Here is a 19612-nt window from a genome sequence, read left to right as displayed (position 1 = left end):
GCAATTTCTGGGTTTCATAAACAGTCTGATAGTCCACGAATTACAGAATGCCTCAAGATGTGCATCGGAAACTACTACTGGACTTCCAGGGAACGATCAATGCGTTGAATGTTTGAGACATTACTCTTATGGAGGAAAGGGCGCATGGTGACTGGTGTATTCAATCCCGATGCAATTTCTGTGTTTCATCAACACTTTGAAGGTCCACAGATTACAGAATGCCTCCAGATGTGCATCGGAAACTATTACTGGTCTTCCAGGGAACGATCAAAGCGTAGACTTTTTGAGAATTACTAACATGGAGGAAAGTGCGCATGGTGACTGTTGTATTCAATCCCGATGCAATTTCTGTGTTTCATCAACCGTCTCATAGTCCACGGATTACAGAATGCCTCCAGATGTGCATCGGAAACTACTACTGGACTTCCAGGGAACGATCAAAGCGTAGACTGTTTGAGACATTACTCGTATGGAGGAGAGTGAGCATGGTGACTTTTGTATTCAATCCCGATGCAATTTTTGTGTTTCATCAACACTCTGATAGTCCACAGATTACAGAATGCCTCCAGATGTGCATCGGAAACTACTATTGGTCTTACAGGGAACGATCAAAGCGTAGACTGTTAGAAACATTACTCCTATGGAGGAAAGTGCGCATGGTGACGGTTGTATTCCATCCCGATGCAATTTCTGTGTCTCATCAACTCTCTGATACTCCACAGATTACAGAAAGCCTCCAGATGTGCATCGGAAACTACTACTGGTCTTACAGGGAACGATCAAAGCGTAGACTGTTTGAGACATTACTTCCATGGAGGAAAGTGCGCATGGTGACTGTTGTATTCAATCCCGAGGCAATTTCTGTGTTTCATCAACACTTTGAAGGTCCACAGATTACTGAATGCCTCCAGATGTGCAGCGGAAACTACTACTGGTCTTCCAGGGAACGATCAAAGCGTAGACTGTTTGAGAATTACTCCCATGGAGGAAAGTGCGCATGGTGTCTGTTGATTCAATCCCGATGCAATTTCTGTGTTACATCAACACTCTGATACTCCACAGATTACAAAATGCCTCAAGATGTGCATCGGAAACTACAACTGGTCTTCAAGGGAACGATCAAAGCGTAGACTGTTTGAGCCATTGCTCCCATGGGGGAAAGTGCGCATGGTGTATGTTGTATTCAATCCCGAGGCAATTTCTGTGTTTCAACAACACTTTGAAGGTGCACAGATTACAGAATGCCTCCAGATGTGCATCGGAAACTACTACTGGTCTTCCAGGGAACGATCAAAGCGTAGACTGTTTGAGAATTACTGCCATGTAGGAAAGTGCGCATCGTGTCAGTTGTATTCAATCCCGATGCAATTTCTGTGTTTCATCAACTCTCTGATACTCCACAGATTACAGAATGCCTCCAGATGTGCATCGGAAACTACTACTGTTCTTCCAGGGAACGATTAAAGAATAGACTGTTTGAGACATTACTCCCATGGAGGAAGGTGCGCATGGTGACTGTTGTATTCAATCCCAATGCAATTTCTGTGTTTCATCAACACTCTGATATCCCACAGATAACAGAATGCCTCCAGATGTGCATCGGAAACTACTACTGGTCTTCCAGGGAACGATCAAAGCGTAGACTGTTTGAGAATTACTAACACGGAGGAAAGTTCACATGATGACTTTTGTATTCAATCCCGATGCAATTTCTGTGTTTCATCAACACTCTGATACTCCACAATTACAGAATGCCTCCAGATGTGCATCGGAAACTAACACTGGTCTTCGAGGGAACAATCAAAGCGTAGACTGTTTGAGACATTACTCCCATGAAGGAAGGTGCGCATGGTGACTGTTGTATTCAATCCCGATGCAATTTCTGTGTTTCATCAACACTCTGATACTCCACAGGTTACAGAATGCCTCCAGATGTGCATGGGAAACTACTACTGGTCTTCCAGGGAAGGATCAAAGCGTAGACTGTTAGAGACATTACTCCCATGGAGGAAAGTGCGCACGGTGACTAATGTATTCAATCCCGATGCAATTTCTGTGTTTCATAAACAGTCTGATAGTCCACGAATTACAGAATGCCTCAAGATGTGCATCGGAAACTACTACTGGACTTCCAGGGAACGATCAATGCGTTGAATGTTTGAGACATTACTCTTATGGAGGAAAGGGCGCATGGTGACTGGTGTATTCAATCCCGATGCAATTTATGTGTTTCATCAACACTTTGAAGGTCCACAGATTACAGAATGCCTCCAGATGTGCATCGGAAACTATTACTGGTCTTCCAGGGAACGATCAAAGCGTAGACTTTTTGAGAATTACTAACATGGAGGAAAGTGCGCATGGTGACTGTTGTATTCAATCCCGATGCAATTTCTTTGTTTCATCAACACTTTGAAGGCCACAGATTACAGAATGATTCCAGATGTGCATCGGAAACTACTACTGGTCTTCCAGGGAACGATCAAAGCGAAGACTGTTGAGACATTGCTCCCATGGAGGAAAGTGCACATGGTGACTGTTGTATTCAATCCCAATGCAATTTCTGAGTTTCGTCAACACTCTGATAGTCCACAGATTACAGAATTCCTCCAGATGTGCATCGGAAACTACTACTGGTCTTCAAGGGAAAGATCAAAGCGTAGACTGCTTGAGACATTACTCCCATGGAGGAAAGTGCGAATGGTGACTGTTGTATTCAATCCCGATGCAATTTCTGTGTTTCATCAACAGTCTCATAGTCCACGGATTACAGAATGCCTCCAGATGTGCATCGGAAACTTCTACTGGACTTACATGGAACGATCAAAGCGTAGAATGTTTGTGACATTACTCGTATGGAGGAGAGTGCGCATGGTAACTGTTGTATTCAATCCCGATGCAATTTTTGTGTTTCATCAACACTCTGATAGTCCACAGATTACAGAATGCCTCCAGATGTGCATCGGAAACTACTATTGGTCTTCCAATGAACGATCAAAGCGTAGACTGTTAGAGACATTACTCCTATGGAGGAAAGTGCGCATGGTGACGGTTGTATTAGATCCCGATGCAATTTCTGTGTTTCATCAACTCTCAGATACTCCACAGATTACAGAAAGCCTCCAGATGTGCATCGGAAACTACTACTGGTCTTACAGGGAACGATCAAAGCGTAGACTGTTTGAGACATTACTTCCATGGAGGAAAGTGGGCATGGTGACTGTTGTATTCAATCTCGATGAAATTTCTGTGTTTCATCAACAGTCTGATAGTCCACTGATTACAGAATGACTCCAGATGTGCATCGGAAACTACTACTGGTATTCAAGGGAACGATCAAAGCGTAGACTGTTAGAGACATTACTCCCATGGAGGAAAGTGCGCATGGTGTATGTTGTATTCAATCCCGAGGCAATTTCTGTGTTTCATCAACACTTTGAAGGTCCACAGATTACAGATTGCCTCGAGATTTGCAGCGGAAAATACTACTTGTCTTCCAGGGAACGATCAAAGCGTAGACTGTTTGAGAGTTACTCCCATGGAGGAAAGTGCGCATGGTGTCTGTTGAATTCAATCCCGATGCAATTTCTGTGTTTCATCAACACTCTGATACTCCACAGATTACAAAATGGCGCCAGATGTGCATCGGAAACTACTACTGGTCTTCCAGGGAGCGATCAAAGCGTAGACTGTTTGAGACATTACTCCCATGGAGGAAGGTGCGCATGGTGACTGTCGTATTCAATCCCAATGCAATTTCTGTGTTTCATCAACATTCTGATACTCCACAGATTACAGAATGCCTCCAGATGTGCATCGGAAACTACTACAGGTCTTCCAGTGAACGTTCAAAGCGTAGACTATTTGAGACATTACTGCCATGGAGGGAAGTGCGCATGGTGACTGTTGTATTCAATCTCGATGCAATTTCTGTGTTTCATCAACAGTCTGATAGTCACAGATTACAGAGTGCCACCAGATGTGCATCGGAAACTACTACTGGCATGCCATGGAACGATCAAATCGTAGAATGTTAGAGACATTACTCCCATGGAGGAAAGTGCGCATGGTGACTGTTGTTTTCAATCTCGATGCAATTTCAGTGTTTCATCAACAGCCTGATAGTCCACAGATTACAGAATGACTCCAAATGTGCATCGGAAACTACTACTGGTCTTCAAGGGAACGATCAAAGCGTAGACTGTTTGAGACATTACTCCCATGGAGGAAAGTGCGCATGGTGACTGTTGTATTCAATCTCGATGCAATTTCTGTGTTTCATCAACACTCAGATAGTCCACAGACTACAGAATGCCTCCAGATGTGCATCGGAAATTACTACTGGCCTTACAGGGAACGATCAAAGCGTAGACTGTTTGAGACATTACTCCCATGGAGGCAAGTGCGCATGGTGACGGTTGTATTCAATCAAGATGCATTTTCTACGTTTAATCAACACTCTGATAGTCCACAGATTACAGAATGCCTCCAGATGTGCATCGGAAAATACTACTGGTCTTCCATGGAACGATCAAAGCGTAGCCTGTTTGAGAATTACTAACACGTAGGAAAGTGCGCTTGGTGACTTTTGTATTCAATCCCGATGCAATTTCTGTGTTTCACCAACACTCTGATACTCCACAGATTACAGAGTGCCTCCAGATGTGCATCGGAATCTAACACTGGTCTCAGAGGGAACGATCAAAGCGTAGACTGTTTGAGACATTACTCCCATGAAGGAAGGTGCGCATGGTGACTGTTGTATTCAATCCCGATGCAATTTCTGTGTTTCTTCAACACTCTTATACTCCACAGGTTACAGAATGCCTCCAGATGTGCATCGGAAACTACTACTGGTTTTCCAGGGAAGGATCAAAGCGTAGACTGTTAGAGACATTACTCCCATGGAGGAAAGTGCGCACGGCAACTGTTGTATTCAATCCCGATGCAATTTCTGTGTTTCATCAACAGTCTGATAGTCCACGAATTGCAGATTGCCTCCAGATGTGCATCGGAAACTACTACTGGACTTCCAGCGAACGATCAAAGCGTTGAATGTTTGAGACATTACTCTTATGGAGGAAAGTGCGCATGGTGACTGTTGTATTGAATCCCGATGCAAGTTCTGTGTTTCATCAACACTTTGAAGGTCCAGAGATTACAGAATGCCTCCAGATGTGCATCGGAAACTATTACTGGTCTTCCAGGGAACGATCAAAGCGTAGACTTTTTGAGAATTACTAACATGGAGGAAAGTGCGCATGGTGACTGTTGTATTCAATCCCTGATGCAATTTCTTTGTTTCATCAACACTTTGAAGGTCCACAGATTACAAAATGCCACCACATGTGCATCGGACACTACTACTAGTCTTCTATGGAACGATCAAATCGTAGAATGTTAGAGACATTACTCCCATGGAAGCAAGTGCGCATGGTGACTGTTGTTTTCAATCTCGATGCAATATCTGTGTTTCATCAACAGTCTGATAGTCCACAAATTACAGAATTACTCCAGATGTGCATCGGAAACTACTACTGGACTTCAAGGGAACGATCAAAGCGTAGACTGTTTGAGACATTACTCCCATGGAGGAAAGTGCGCATGGTGACTGTTGTATTCAATCTCGATGCAATTTCTGTGTTTCATCAACACTCAGATAGTCCACAGACTACAGAATGCCTCCAGATGTGCATCGGAAACTACTACTGGTCTTACAGGGAGCGATCAAAGCGTAGACTGTTTGAGACATTACTCCCATGGAGGAAAGTGCGAATGGTGACGGTTGTATTCAATCCCGATGCAATTTTAGTGTTTCATCAACACTCTGATCGTCCAGAGACTACAGAATGCCTCCAGATGTGCATCGGAAACTATTACTGGTCTTCCAGGGAACGATCAAAACGTAGACTTTTTGAGAATTACTAACATGGAGGAAAGTGCGCATGGTGACTGTTGTATTCAATCCCGATGCAATTTCTTTGTTTCATCAACACTTTGAAGGTCCACAGATTACAGAATGCCACCAGATGTGCATCGGAAACTACTACTAGTCTTCCATGGAACGATCAAATCGTAGAATGTTAGAGACATTACTCCCATGGAGGAAAGTGCGCATGGTGAATGTTGTTTTCAATCTCGATGCAATATCTGTGTTTCATCAACAGTCTGATAGTCCACAGATTACAGAATGACTCCAGATGTGCATCGGAAACTACTACTGGTCTTCCAGGGAACGATCAAAGCGTAGACTGTTAGAGACATTACTCCCATGGAGGAAAGTGCGCATGGTGACTGTTGTATTCAATCAAGATGCATTTTCTGCGTTTAGTCAACACTCTGATAGTTCACAGATTACAGAATGCCTCCAGATGTGCATTGGAAACTACTACTGGTTTTCAAGGGAACGATCAAAGCGTAGACTGTTTGAGACAATACTCCCATGGAGGAAAGTGTGCATGGTGACCGTTGTATTCAATCGCAATGCAATTTCTGTGTTTCATCAACCCTCAGATAGTCCACAGACTACAGAATGCCTCCAGATGTGCATCGGAAACGACTACTGGTGTTACAGGGAACGATCAAAGCGTAGACTGTTTGAGACATTACTCCCATGGAGGAAAGTGCGCATGGTGTATGTTGTATTCAATCCAGAGACAATTTCTGTGTTTCATCAACACTCAGATACTCCACAGATTACAGAATGCCTCCTGATGTGCATCGCAAACTACTACTAGTCTTCCAGGGAACGATCAAAGCGTAGACTGTTTGCGAATTACTCCCATGGAGGAAAGTGCGCATGGTGTCTGTTGTATTCAATCCCGATGCAATTTCTGTGTTTCATCAACACCCTGATACTCCACAGATTACAGAATGCCTCCAGATGTGCATCGGAAACTACTACTAATCTTCCAGGGAACGAACAAAGCGTAGACTGTTTGAGACATTACTCCCATGGAGGAAAGTGCGCATGGTGACTGTTGTATTCAATCCCAATGCAATTTCTGTGTTTTATCAACACTCTGATACTCCACAGATTACAGAATGCCTCCAGATGTGCATCGGAAACTACTACTGGTCTTCCAGTGAACGATCAAAGCGTAGACTGTTTGAGACATTACTCCCATGGAGGAAAGGCGCATGGTGACTGTTGTATTCAATCTCGATGGAATTTCTGTGTTTCATCAACAGTCTGATAGTCACAGATTACAGAGTGCCACCAGATGTGCATCGGAAACTACTACTGGTCTTCCATGGAACGATCAAATCGTAGAATGATACAGACATTACTCCCATGGAGGAATGTGCGCATGGTGACTGTTGTTTTCAATCTCGATGCAATTTCTGTGTTTCATCAACAATCTGATACTCCACAGATTACAGAATGACTCCAGATGTGCATCGGAAACTACTACTGGTCTTCAAGGGAACGATCAAAGCGTAGACTGTTTGAAACATTACTCCCATGGAGGAAAGTGCGCATGGTCACCATTGAATTCAATCGCGATGCAATTTCTGTGTTTCATCAACACTCAGATAGTCCTCAGACTACAGAGTGCCTCCAGATGTGCACCGGAAACGATCAAAGCGTAGACTGTTTGAGACATTACTCACATGGAGGAAAGTGCGCATGGTGACTGTTGTATTCAATCCCGATGCAATTTCTGTGTTTCATCAACACTCTGATAGTCCACAGATTACAGAATGGAACCACATGTGGATCGGAAACTACTACTGGTCTTCCAGGGAACGATCAAAGCGTAGGCTGTTAGTGACATTACTCCCATGGAGGAAAGTGGGCACGGTGACTGTTGTAAACAATCCCGATGCAATTACTGTGTTTCATCAACACTCTGATAGTCCACAGATTACAGAATGCCTCCAGATGTGCATCGGAAACTACTGCTGGTATTCCAGGGAACGATCAATGAGTAAACTTTTTGAGACATTACTCCCATGGAGGGAAGTCGCATGGTGATTGTTGTATTCAATACCGATGCATTTTCTGTGCTTCATCAACACTCTGATAGTCGACAGATTACAGAATGCCTCCAGATGTGCATCGGAAACTACTACTGGTCTTCCAGGGAACGATCAAAGCGTTGACTGTTTAAGACATTACTCCCATGGAGGAAGGTGCCCATGGTGACTGTTGTATTCAATCCCAATGCAATTTCTGTGTTTTATAAACAGTCTGATAGTCCACGGATTACAGAACGACTCCAGATGTGCATCGGAAACTACTACTGGTCTTCCAGGGAACGATCAAAGCGTAGACTGTTAGAGACATTACTCCCATGGAGGAAAGTGCGCATGGTGACTGTTGTATTCAATCTCGATGCAATTTCTGTGTTTCATCAACAGTCTAATAATCCACAGATTACAGAATGACTATAGATGTGCATCGGAAACTACTACTGGTCTTCAAGGGAACGATCAAAGCGTAGACTGATTGAGACATTACTCCCATGGAGGAAAGTGTGCATGGTGACTGTTGTATTCAATCCCGATGCAATTTCTGTGTTTCATCAAACCTCAGATAGTCCACAGACTACAGAATGCCTCCAGATGTGAATCGGAAACTACTACTGGTCTTACAGGGAACGATAAAAGCGTAGACTGTTTGAGACATTACTCCCATGGAGGAAAGTGCGCATGGTGTATGTTGTATTCAATCCCGAGGCAATATCTGTGTTTCATCAACACTTTGAAGGTCCACAGATTACAGAATGCCTCCAGATGTGCATCGGAAACTACTACTGGTCTTCCAGGGAACGATCAAAGCGTAGACTGTTTGAGAATTACTCCCATGGAGGAAAGTGTTCATGGTGTCTGTTGTATTCAATCCCGATGCAATTTCTGTGTTTCATCAACACTCTGATGCTAAACAGATTACAGAATGCCTCCAGATGTGCATCGGAAACTACTACTGGTCTTCCAGTGAACGATCAAAGCGGAGACTGTTTGAGACATTACTCTCATGGAGGAAAGTGCGCATGGTGACTGTTGTATTCAATCTCGATGCAATTTCTGTGTTTCATCAACAGTCTGATAGTCACAGATTACAGAGAGCCACCAGATGTGCATCGGAAACTACTACTGGTCTTCCATGGAACGATCAAGTCGTAGAATGTTAGAGACATTACTCCCATGGAGGAAAGTGCACGTGGTGACTGTTGTTTTCAATCTCGATGCAATTTCTGTGTTTCATCAACAGTCTGATAGTCCACAGATTACAGAATGACTCCAGATGTGCATCGGAAACTACTACTGGTCTTCAAGGGAACGATCAAAGCGTAGACTGTTTGAGACATTACTCCCATGGGGAAAAGTGCGCAAGGTGACTGTTGTATTCAATCTCGATGCAATTTCTGTGTTTCATCAACACTCAGATAGTCCACAGACTACAGAATGCCTCCAGATGTGCATCGGAAACTACTACTGGTCTTACAGGGAACGATCAAAGCGTAGACTGTTTGAGACATTACTCCCATGGGGGCAAGTGCGCATGGTGTATGTTGTATTCAATCCCGAGGCAATTTCTGTGTTTCATCAACACTCTGATACTCCACAGATTACAGAATGCCTCCAGATGTGTATCGGAAACTACTACTGGTCTTCCAGTGAACGATCAAAGCGGAGACTGTTTGAGACATTACTCCCATGGAGGAAAGTGTGCATGGTGACTGTTGTATTCAATCTCGATGCAATTTCTCTGTTTCATCAACACTCTGATAGTCCCCAGATTACAGAATGACTCCAGATGTGCATCGGAAACTACTACTGGTCTTCCAGGCAACGATCAAAGCGTAGACTATTTGAGACATTACTCCCATGGAGGATGCTGCGCATGGTGACTGTTGTATTCAATCGGAATGCAATTTCTGTGTTTCATCAACACTCTGATACTCCACAGATTACAGAATGCCTCCATATGTGTAACGGAAACTACTACTGGTCTTCCAGTGAACGATCAAAGCGGAGCCTGTTTGAGACATTACTCCCATTGAGGAAAGTGCGCATGGTGACTGTTGTATTCAATCTCGATGCAATTTCTGTGTTTCATCAACAGTCTGATAGTCACAGATTACAGAGAGCCCCCAGATGTGCATCGGAAACTACTACTGGTCTTCCATGGAACGATCAAATCGTAGAATGTTAGAGACATTACTCCCATGGAGGAAAGTGCGCGTGGTGACTGTTGTTTTCAATCTCGATGCAATTTCTGTGTTTCATCAACAGTCTGATAGTCCACAGATTACAGAATGACTCCAGATGTGCATCGGAAACTACTACTGGTGTTCCAGGCAACGATCAAAGCGTAGACTATTTGAGACATTACTCCCATGGAGGATGGTGCGCATGGTGACTGTTGTATTCAATCCCAATGCAATTTCTGTGTTTTATCAACACTCTGATACTCCACAGATTACGGAATGCCTCCATATGTGCATCGGAAACTACTACTGGTCTTCCAGTGAACGATCAAAGCGGAGACTGTTTGAGACATTACTCCCATGGAGGAAAGTGCGCATGGTGACTGTTGTATTCAATCTCGATGCAATTTCTGTGTTTTATCAACAGTCTGATAGTCACAGATTACAGAGAGCCACCAGATGTGCATCGGAAACTACTACTGGTCTTCCATGGAACGATCAAATCGTAGAATGTTAGAGACAATACTCCCATGGAGGAAAGTGCGCGTGGTGACTGTTGTTTTCAATCTCGATGCAATTTCTGTGTTTCATCAACAGTCTGATAGTCCACAGATTACAGAATGACTCCAGATGTGCATCGGAAACTACTACTGGTCTTCAAGGGAACGATCAAAGCGTAGACTGTTTGAGACAATACTCCCATGGGGGAAAGTGCGCATGGTGACTGTTGTATTCAATCTCGATGCAATTTCTGTGTTTCATCAACACTCAGATAGTCCACAGACTACAGAATGCCTCCAGATGTGCATCGGAAACTACTACTGGTCTTACAGGGAGCGATCAAAGCGTAGACTGTTTGAGACATTACTCCCATGGAGGAAAGTGCGAATGGTGACTGTTGTATTCAATCCCGATGCAATTTTAGTGTTTCATCAACACTCTGATAGTCCAGAGACTACAGAATGCCTCCAGATGTGCATCGGAAACTAATACTGGTCTTCCAGTCAACGATCAAAACGTAGACTTTTTGAGAATTACTAACATGGAGGAAAGTGCGCATGGTGACTGTTGTATTCAATCCCGATGCAATTTCTTTATTTCATCAACACTTTGAAGGTCCACAGATTACAGAATGCCACCAGATGTGCATCGGAAACTACTACTAGTCTTCCATGGAACGATCAAATCGTAGAATGTTAGAGACATTACTCCCATGGAGGAAAGTGCGCATGGTGAATGTTGTTTTCAATCTCGATGCAATATCTGTGTTTCATCAACAGTCTGATAGTCCAGAGACTACAGAATGCCTCCAGATGTGCATCGGAAACTAATACTGGTCTTCCAGGGAACGATCAAAACGTAGACTTTTTGAGAATTACTAACATGGAGGAAAGTGTGCATGGTAACTGTTGTATTCAATCCCAATGCAATTTCTGTGTTTTATCAACACTCTGATACTCCACAGAATACAGAATGCCTCCAGATGTGCATCGGAAACTACTACTGGTCTTCCAGTGAACGATCAAAGCGTAGACTTTTTGAGACATTACTCCCATGGAGGAAAGGCGCATGGTGACTGTTGTATTCAATCTCGATGCAATTTCTGTGTTTCATCAACAGACTGATAGTCACAGATTACAGAGTGCCACCAGATGTGCATCGGAAACTACTACTGGTCTTCCATGGAACGATCAAATCGTAGAATGATAGAGACATTACTCCCATGGAGGAAAGTGCGCATGGTGACTGTTGTATTCAATCAAGATGCATTTTCTGCGTTTAGTCAACACTCTGATGGTTCACAGATTACAGAATGCCTCCAGATGTGCATCGGAAACTACTACTGGTCTTCAAGGGAACGATCAAAGCGTAGACTGTTTGAGACAATACTCCCATGGAGGAAAGTGTGCATGGTGACCGTTGTATTCAATCCCAATGCAATTTCTGTGTTTCATCAACCCTCACATAGTCCACAGATTACAGAATGGAACCACATGTGCATCGGAAACGACTACTGGTCTTACAGGGAACGATCAAAGCGTAGACTGTTTGAGACATTACTCCCATGGAGGAAAGTGCGCATGGTGTATGTTGTATTCAATCCAGAGACAATTTCTGTGTTTCATCAACACTCAGATACTCCACAGATTACAGAATGCCTCCAGATGTGCATCGGTAACTACTACTAGTCTTCCAGGGAACGATCAAAGCGTAGACTGTTTGCGAATTACTCCCATGGAGGAAAGTGCGCATGGTGACTGTTGTTTTCAATCTCGATGCAATTTCTGTTTTTCATCAACAGTCTGATACTCCAAAGATTACAGAATGACTCCAGATGTGCATCGGAAACTACTACTGGTCTTCAAGGGAACGATCAAAGCGTAGACTGTTTGAAACATTACTCCCATGGAGGAAAGTGCGCATGGTGACCGTTGAATTCAATCGCGGTGCAATTTCTGTGTTTCATCAACACTCAGATAGTCCTCAGACTACAGAATGCCTCCAGATGTGCACCGGAAACGATCAAAGCGTAGACTGTTTGAGACATTACTCACATGGAGGAAAGTGCGCATGGTGACTGTTGTATTCAATCCCGATGCAATTTCTGTGGTTCATCAACACTCTGATAGTCCACAGATTACAGAATGGAACCACATGTGCATCGGAAACTACTACTGGTCTTCCAGGGAACGATCAAAGCGTAGGCTGTTAGTGACATTACTCCCATGGAGGAAAGTGGGCACGGTGACTGTTGTAAACAATCCCGATGCAATTACAGTGTTTCATCGACACTCTGATAGTCCACAGATTACAGAATGCCTCCAGATGTGCTTCGGAAACTACTGCTGGTATTCCAGGGAACGATTAAAGAGTAAACTCTTTGAGACATTACTCCCATGGAGGGAAGTCGCATGGTGACTGTTGTATTCAATCCCGATGCATTCTCTGTGCTTCATCAACACTCTGATAGTCGACAGATTACAGAATGCCTCCAGATGTGCATCGGAAACTACTACTGGTCTTCCAGGGAACGATCAAAGCGTTGACTGTTTAAGACATTACTCCCATCGAGGAAGGTGCCGATGGTGACTGTTGTATTCAATCCCAATGCAATTTCTGTGTTTTATAAACAGTCTGATAGTCCACGGATTACAGAATGACTCCAGATGTGCATCGGAAACTACTACAGGTCTTCCAGGGAACGATCAAAGCGTAGACTGTTAGAGACATTACTCCCATGGAGGAAAGTGCGCATGGTGACTGTTGTATTCAATCTCGATGCAATTTCTGTGTTTCATCAACAGTCTAATAATCCACAGATTACAGAATGACTCCAGATGTGCATCGGAAACTACTACTGGTCTTCAAGGGAACGATCAAAGCGTAGACTGTTTGAGACATTACTCCCATGGAGGAAAGTGTGCATGGTGACTGTTGTATTCAATCCCGATGCAATTTCTGTGTTTCATCAAACCTCAGATAGTCCACAGACTACAGAATGCCTCCAGATGTGAATCGGAAACTACTACTGGTCTTACAGGGAACGATAAAAGCGTAGACTGTTTGAGACATTACTCCCATGGAGGAAAGTGCGCATGGTGTATGTTGTATTCAATCCCGAGGCAATATCTGTGTTTCATCAACACTTTGAAGGTCCACAGATTACAGAATGCCTCCAGATGTGCATCGGAAACTACTACTGGTCTTCCAGGGAACGATCAAAGCGTACACTGTTTGAGAATTACTCCCATGGAGGAAAGTGCTCATGGTGTCTGTTGTATTCAATCCCGATGCAATTTCTGTGTTTCATCAACACTCTGATGCTAAACAGATTACAGAATGCCTCCAGATGTGCATCGGAAACTACTACTGGTCTTCCAGGCAACGATCAAAGCGTCGACTATTTGAGACATTACTCCCATGGAGGAAGGTGCGCATGGTGACTGTTGTATTCAATCCCAATGCAATTTCTTTGTTTCATCAACACTCTGATACTCCACAGATTACAGAATGCCTCCATATGTGTATCGGAAACTACTACTGGTCTTCCAGTGAACGATCAAAGCGGAGACTGTTTGAGACATTACTCTCATGGAGGAAAGTGCGCATGGTGACTGTTGTATTCAATCTCGATGCAATTTCTGTGTTTCATCAACAGTCTGATAGTCACAGATTACAGAGAGCCACCAGATGTGCATCGGAAACTACTACTGGTCTTCCATGGAACGATCAAATCGTAGAATGTTAGAGACATTACTCCCATGGAGGAAAGTGCACGTGGTGACTGTTGCTTTCAATCTCGATGCAATTTCTGTGTTTCATCAACAGTCTGATAGTCCACAGATTACGGAATGACTCCAGATGTGCATCGGAAACTACTACTGGTCTTCAAGGGAACGATCAAAGCGTAGACTGTTTGAGACATTACTCCCATGGGGAAAAGTGCGCATGGTGACTGTTGTATTCAATCTCGATGCAATTTCTGTGTTTCATCAACACTCAGATAGTCCACAGACTACAGAATGCCTCCAGATGTGCATCGGAAACTACTACTGGTCTTACAGGGAACGATCAAAGCGTAGACCGTTTGAGACATTACTCCCATGGGGGCAAGTGCGCATGGTGTATGTTGTATTCAATCCCGAGGCAATTTCTGTGTTTCATCAACACTCTGATACTCCACAGATTACAGAATGCCTCCAGATGTGTATCGGAAACTACTACTGGTCTTCCAGTGAACGATCAAAGCGGAGACTGTTTGAGACTTTACTCCCATGGAGGAAAGTGTGCATGGTGACTGTTGTATTCAATCTCGATGCAATTTCTCTGTTTCATCAACACTCTGATAGTCCCCAGATTACAGAATGACTCCAGATGTGCATCGGAAACTACTACTGGTCTTCCAGGCAACGATCAAAGCGTAGACTATTTGAGACATTACTCCCATGGAGGATGGTGCGCATGGTGACTGTTGTATTCAATCGGAATGCAATTTCTGTGTTTTATAAACAGTCTGATAGTCCACGGATTACAGAATGACTCCAGATGTGCATCGGAAACTACTACTGGTCTTCCAGGGAACGATCAAAGCGTAGACTGTTAGAGACATTACTCCCATGGAGGAAAGTGCGCATGGTGACTGTTGTATTCAATCTCGATGCAATTTCTGTGTTTCATCAACAGTCTAATATTCCACAGATTACAGAATGACTCCAGATGTGCATCGGAAACTACTACTGGTCTTCAAGGGAACGATCAAAGCGTAGACTGTTTGAGACATTACTCCCATGGAGGAAAGTGTGCATGGTGACTGTTGTATTCAATCCCGATGCAATTTCTGTGCTTCATCAAACCTCAGATAGTCCACAGACTACAGAATGCCTCCAGATGTGAATCGGAAACTACTACTGGTCTTACAGGGAACGATAAAAGCGTAGACTGTTTGAGACATTACTCCCATGGAGGAAAGTGCGCATAGTGTATGTTGTATTCAATGCCGAGGCAATATCTGTGTTTCATCAACACTTTGAAGGTCCACAGATTACAGAATGCCTCCAGATGTGCATCGGAAACTACTACTGGTCTTCCAGGGAACGATCAAAGCGTAGACTGTTTGAGAATTACTCCCATGGAGGAAAGTGCTCATGGTGTTTGTTGTATTCAATCCCGATGCAATTTCTGTGTTTCATCAACACTCTGATGCTAAACAGATTAAAGAATGCCTCCAGATGTGCATCGGAAACTACTACTGGTCTTCCAGGCAACGATCAAAGCGTAGACTATTTGAGACATTACTCCCATGGAGGCAGGTGCGCATGGTGACTGTTGTATTCAATCCCAATGCAATTTCTTTGTTTCATCAACACTCTGATACTCCACAGATTACAGAATGCCTCCATATGTGTAACGGAAACTACTACTGGTCTTCCAGTGAAAGATCAAAGCGGAGACTGTTTGAGACATTACTCCCATTGAGGAAAGTGTGCATGGTGACTGTTGTATTCAATCTCGATGCAATTTCTGTGTTTCATCAACAGTCTGATAGTCACAGATTACAGAGAGCCACCAGATGTGCATCGGAAACTACTACTGGTCTTCCATGGAACGATCAAATCGTAGAATGTTAGAGACATTACTCCCATGGAGGAAAGTGCGCGTGGTGACTGTTGTTTTCAATCTCGATGCAATTTCTGTGTTTCATCAACAGTCTGATAGTCCACAGATTACAGAATGACTCCAGATGTGCATCGGAAACTACTACTGGTGTTCCAGGCAACGATCGAAGCGTAGACTATTTGAGACATTACTCCCATGGAGGATGGTGCGCATGGTGTCTGTTGTATTCAATCCCAATGCAATTTCTGTGTTTCATCAACACTCAGATACTCCACAGATTACGGAATGCCTCCATATGTGCATCGGAAACTACTACTGGTCTTCCAGTGAACGATCAAAGCGGAGACTGTTTGAGACATTACTCCCATGGAGGAAAGTGCGCATGGTGACTGTTGTATTCAATCTCGATGCAATTTCTGTGTTTTATCAACAGTCTGATAGTCACAGATTACAGAGAGCCACCAGATGTGCATCGGAAACTACTACTGGTCTTCCATGGAACGATCAAATCGTAGAATGTTAGAGACATTACTCCCATGGAGGAAAGTGCGCGTGGTGACTGTTGTTTTCAATCTCGATGCAATTTCTGTGTTTCATCAACAGTCTGATAGTCCACAGATTACAGAATGACTCCAGATGTGCATCGGAAACTACTACTGGTCTTCAAGGGAACGATCAAAGCGTAGACTGTTTGAGACAATACTCCCATGGAGGAAAGTGCGCATGGTGACTGTTGTATTCAATCTCGATGCAATTTCTGTGTTTCATCAACACTCAGATAGTCCACAGACTACAGAATGCCTCCAGATGTGCATCGGAATCTACTACTGGTCTTACAGGGAGCGATCAAAGCGTAGACTGTTTGAGACATTACTCCCATGGAGGAAAGTGCGAATGGTGACTGTTGTATTCAATCCCGATGCAATTTTAGTGTTTCATCAACACTCTGATAGTCCAGAGACTACAGAATGCCTCCAGATGTGCATCGGAAACTAATACTGGTCTTCCAGGGAACGATCAAAACGTAGACTTTTTGAGAATTACTAACATGGAGGAAAGTGCGCATGGTGACTGTTGTATTCAATCCCGATGCAATTTCTTTGTTTCATCAACACTTTGAAGGTCCACAGATTACAGAATGCCACCAGATGTGCATCGGAAACTACTACTAGTCTTCCATGGAACGATCAAATCGTAGAATGTTAGAGACATTACTCCCATGGAGGAAAGTGCGCATGGTGAATGTTGTTTTCAATCTCGATGCAATATCTGTGTTTCATCAACAGTCTGATAGTCCACAGATTACAGAATGACTCCAGATGTGAATCGGAAACTACTACTGGTCTTCCAGGGAACGATCAAAGCGTAGACTGTTAGAGACATTACTCCCATGGAGGAAAGTGCGCATGGGGACTGTTGTATTCAATCAAGATGCATTTTCTGCGTTTAGTCAACACTCTGATAGTTCACAGATTACAGAATGCCTCCAGATGTGCATCGGAAACTACTACTGGTCTTCAAGGGAACGATCAAAGCGTAGACTGTTTGAGACAATACTCCCATGGAGGAAAGGCGCATGGTGACTGTTGTATTCAATCTCGATGCAATTTCTGTGTTTCATCAACAGTCTGATAGTCACAGATTACAGAGTGCCACCAGATGTGCATCGGAAACTACTACTGGTCTTCCATGGAACGATCAAATCGTAGAATGATAGAGACATTACTCCCATGGAGGAAAGTGCGCATGGTGTATGTTGTATTCAATCCAGAGGCAATTTCTGTGTTTCATCAACACTCAGATACTCCACAGATTACAGAATGCCTCCAGATGTGCATCGGAAACTACTACTAGTCTTCCAGGGAACGATCAAAGCGTAGACTGTTTGCGAATTACTCCCACGGAGGAAAGTGCGCATGGTGTCCGTTGTATTCAATCCCGATGCAATTTCTGTGTTTCATCAACACTCTGATACTCCACAGATTACAGAATGCCTCCAGATGTGCATCGGAAACTACTACTAATCTTCCAGGGAACGATCAAAGCGTAGACTGTTTGAGACATTACTCCCATGGAGGAAAGTGCGCATGGTGACTGTTGTATTCAATCCCAATGCAATTTCTGTGTTTTATCAACACTCTGATACTCCACAGATTACAGAATGCCTCCAGATGTGCATCGGAAACTACTACTGGTCTTCCAGTGAACGATCAAAGCGTAGACTGTTTGAGACATTACTCCCATGGAGGAAAGGCGCATGGTGACTGTTGTATTCAATCTCGATGCAATTTCTGTGTTTCATCAACAGTCTGATAGTCACAGATTACAGAGTGCCACCAGATGTGCATCGGAAACTACTACTGGTCTTCCATGGAACGATCAAATCGTAGAATGATAGAGACATTACTCCCATGGAGGAAAGTGCGCATGGTGACTGTTGTTTTCAATCTCGATGCAATTTCTGTGTTTCATCAACAGTCTGATACTCCACAGATTACAGAATGACTCCAGATGTGCATCGGAAACTACTACTGGTCTTCAAGGGAACGATCAAAGCGTAGACTGTTTGAAACATTACTCCCATGGAGGAAAGTGCGCATGGTGACCGTTGAATTCAATCGCGATGCAATTTCTGTGTTTCATCAACACTCAGATAGTCCTCAGACTACAGAATGCCTCCAGATGTGCCCTGGAAACGATCAAAGCGTAGACTGGTTGAGACATTACTCACATGAAGGAAAGTGCGCATGGTGACTGTTGTATTCAATCCCGATGCAATTTCTGTGTTTTATCAACACTCTGATAGTCCACAGATTACAGAATGGAACCAGATGTGCATCGGAAACTACTACTGGTCTTCCAGGGAACGATCAAAGCGTAGAATGTTAGAGACATTACTCCCATGGAGGAAAGTGCGCATGGTGAATGTTGTTTTCAATCTCGAAGCAATATCTGTGTTTCATCAACAGTCTGATAGTCCACAGATTACAGAATGACTCCAGATGTGCATCGGAAACTACTACTGGTCTTCCAGGGAACGATCAAAGCGTAGACTGTTAGAGACATTACTCCCATGGAGGAAAGTGCGCATGGTGACTGTTGTATTCAATCAAGATGCATTTTCTGCGTTTAGTCAACACTCTGATAGTTCACAGATTACAGAATGCCTCCAGATGTGCATCGGAAACTACTACTGGTCTTCCAGGGAACGATCAAAGCGTAGACTGTTTGAGACAATACTCCCATGGAGGAAAGTGTGCATGGTGACCGTTGTATTCAATCCCAATGCAATTTCTGTGTTTCATCAACCCTCACATAGTCCACAGACTACAGAATGC

Source organism: Schistocerca gregaria, chromosome X (assembly GCF_023897955.1).
Source record: "Schistocerca gregaria isolate iqSchGreg1 chromosome X, iqSchGreg1.2, whole genome shotgun sequence".
Lineage (NCBI taxonomy): Eukaryota > Metazoa > Arthropoda > Insecta > Orthoptera > Acrididae > Schistocerca > Schistocerca gregaria.
This window is presented reverse-complemented; position numbering follows the sequence as displayed.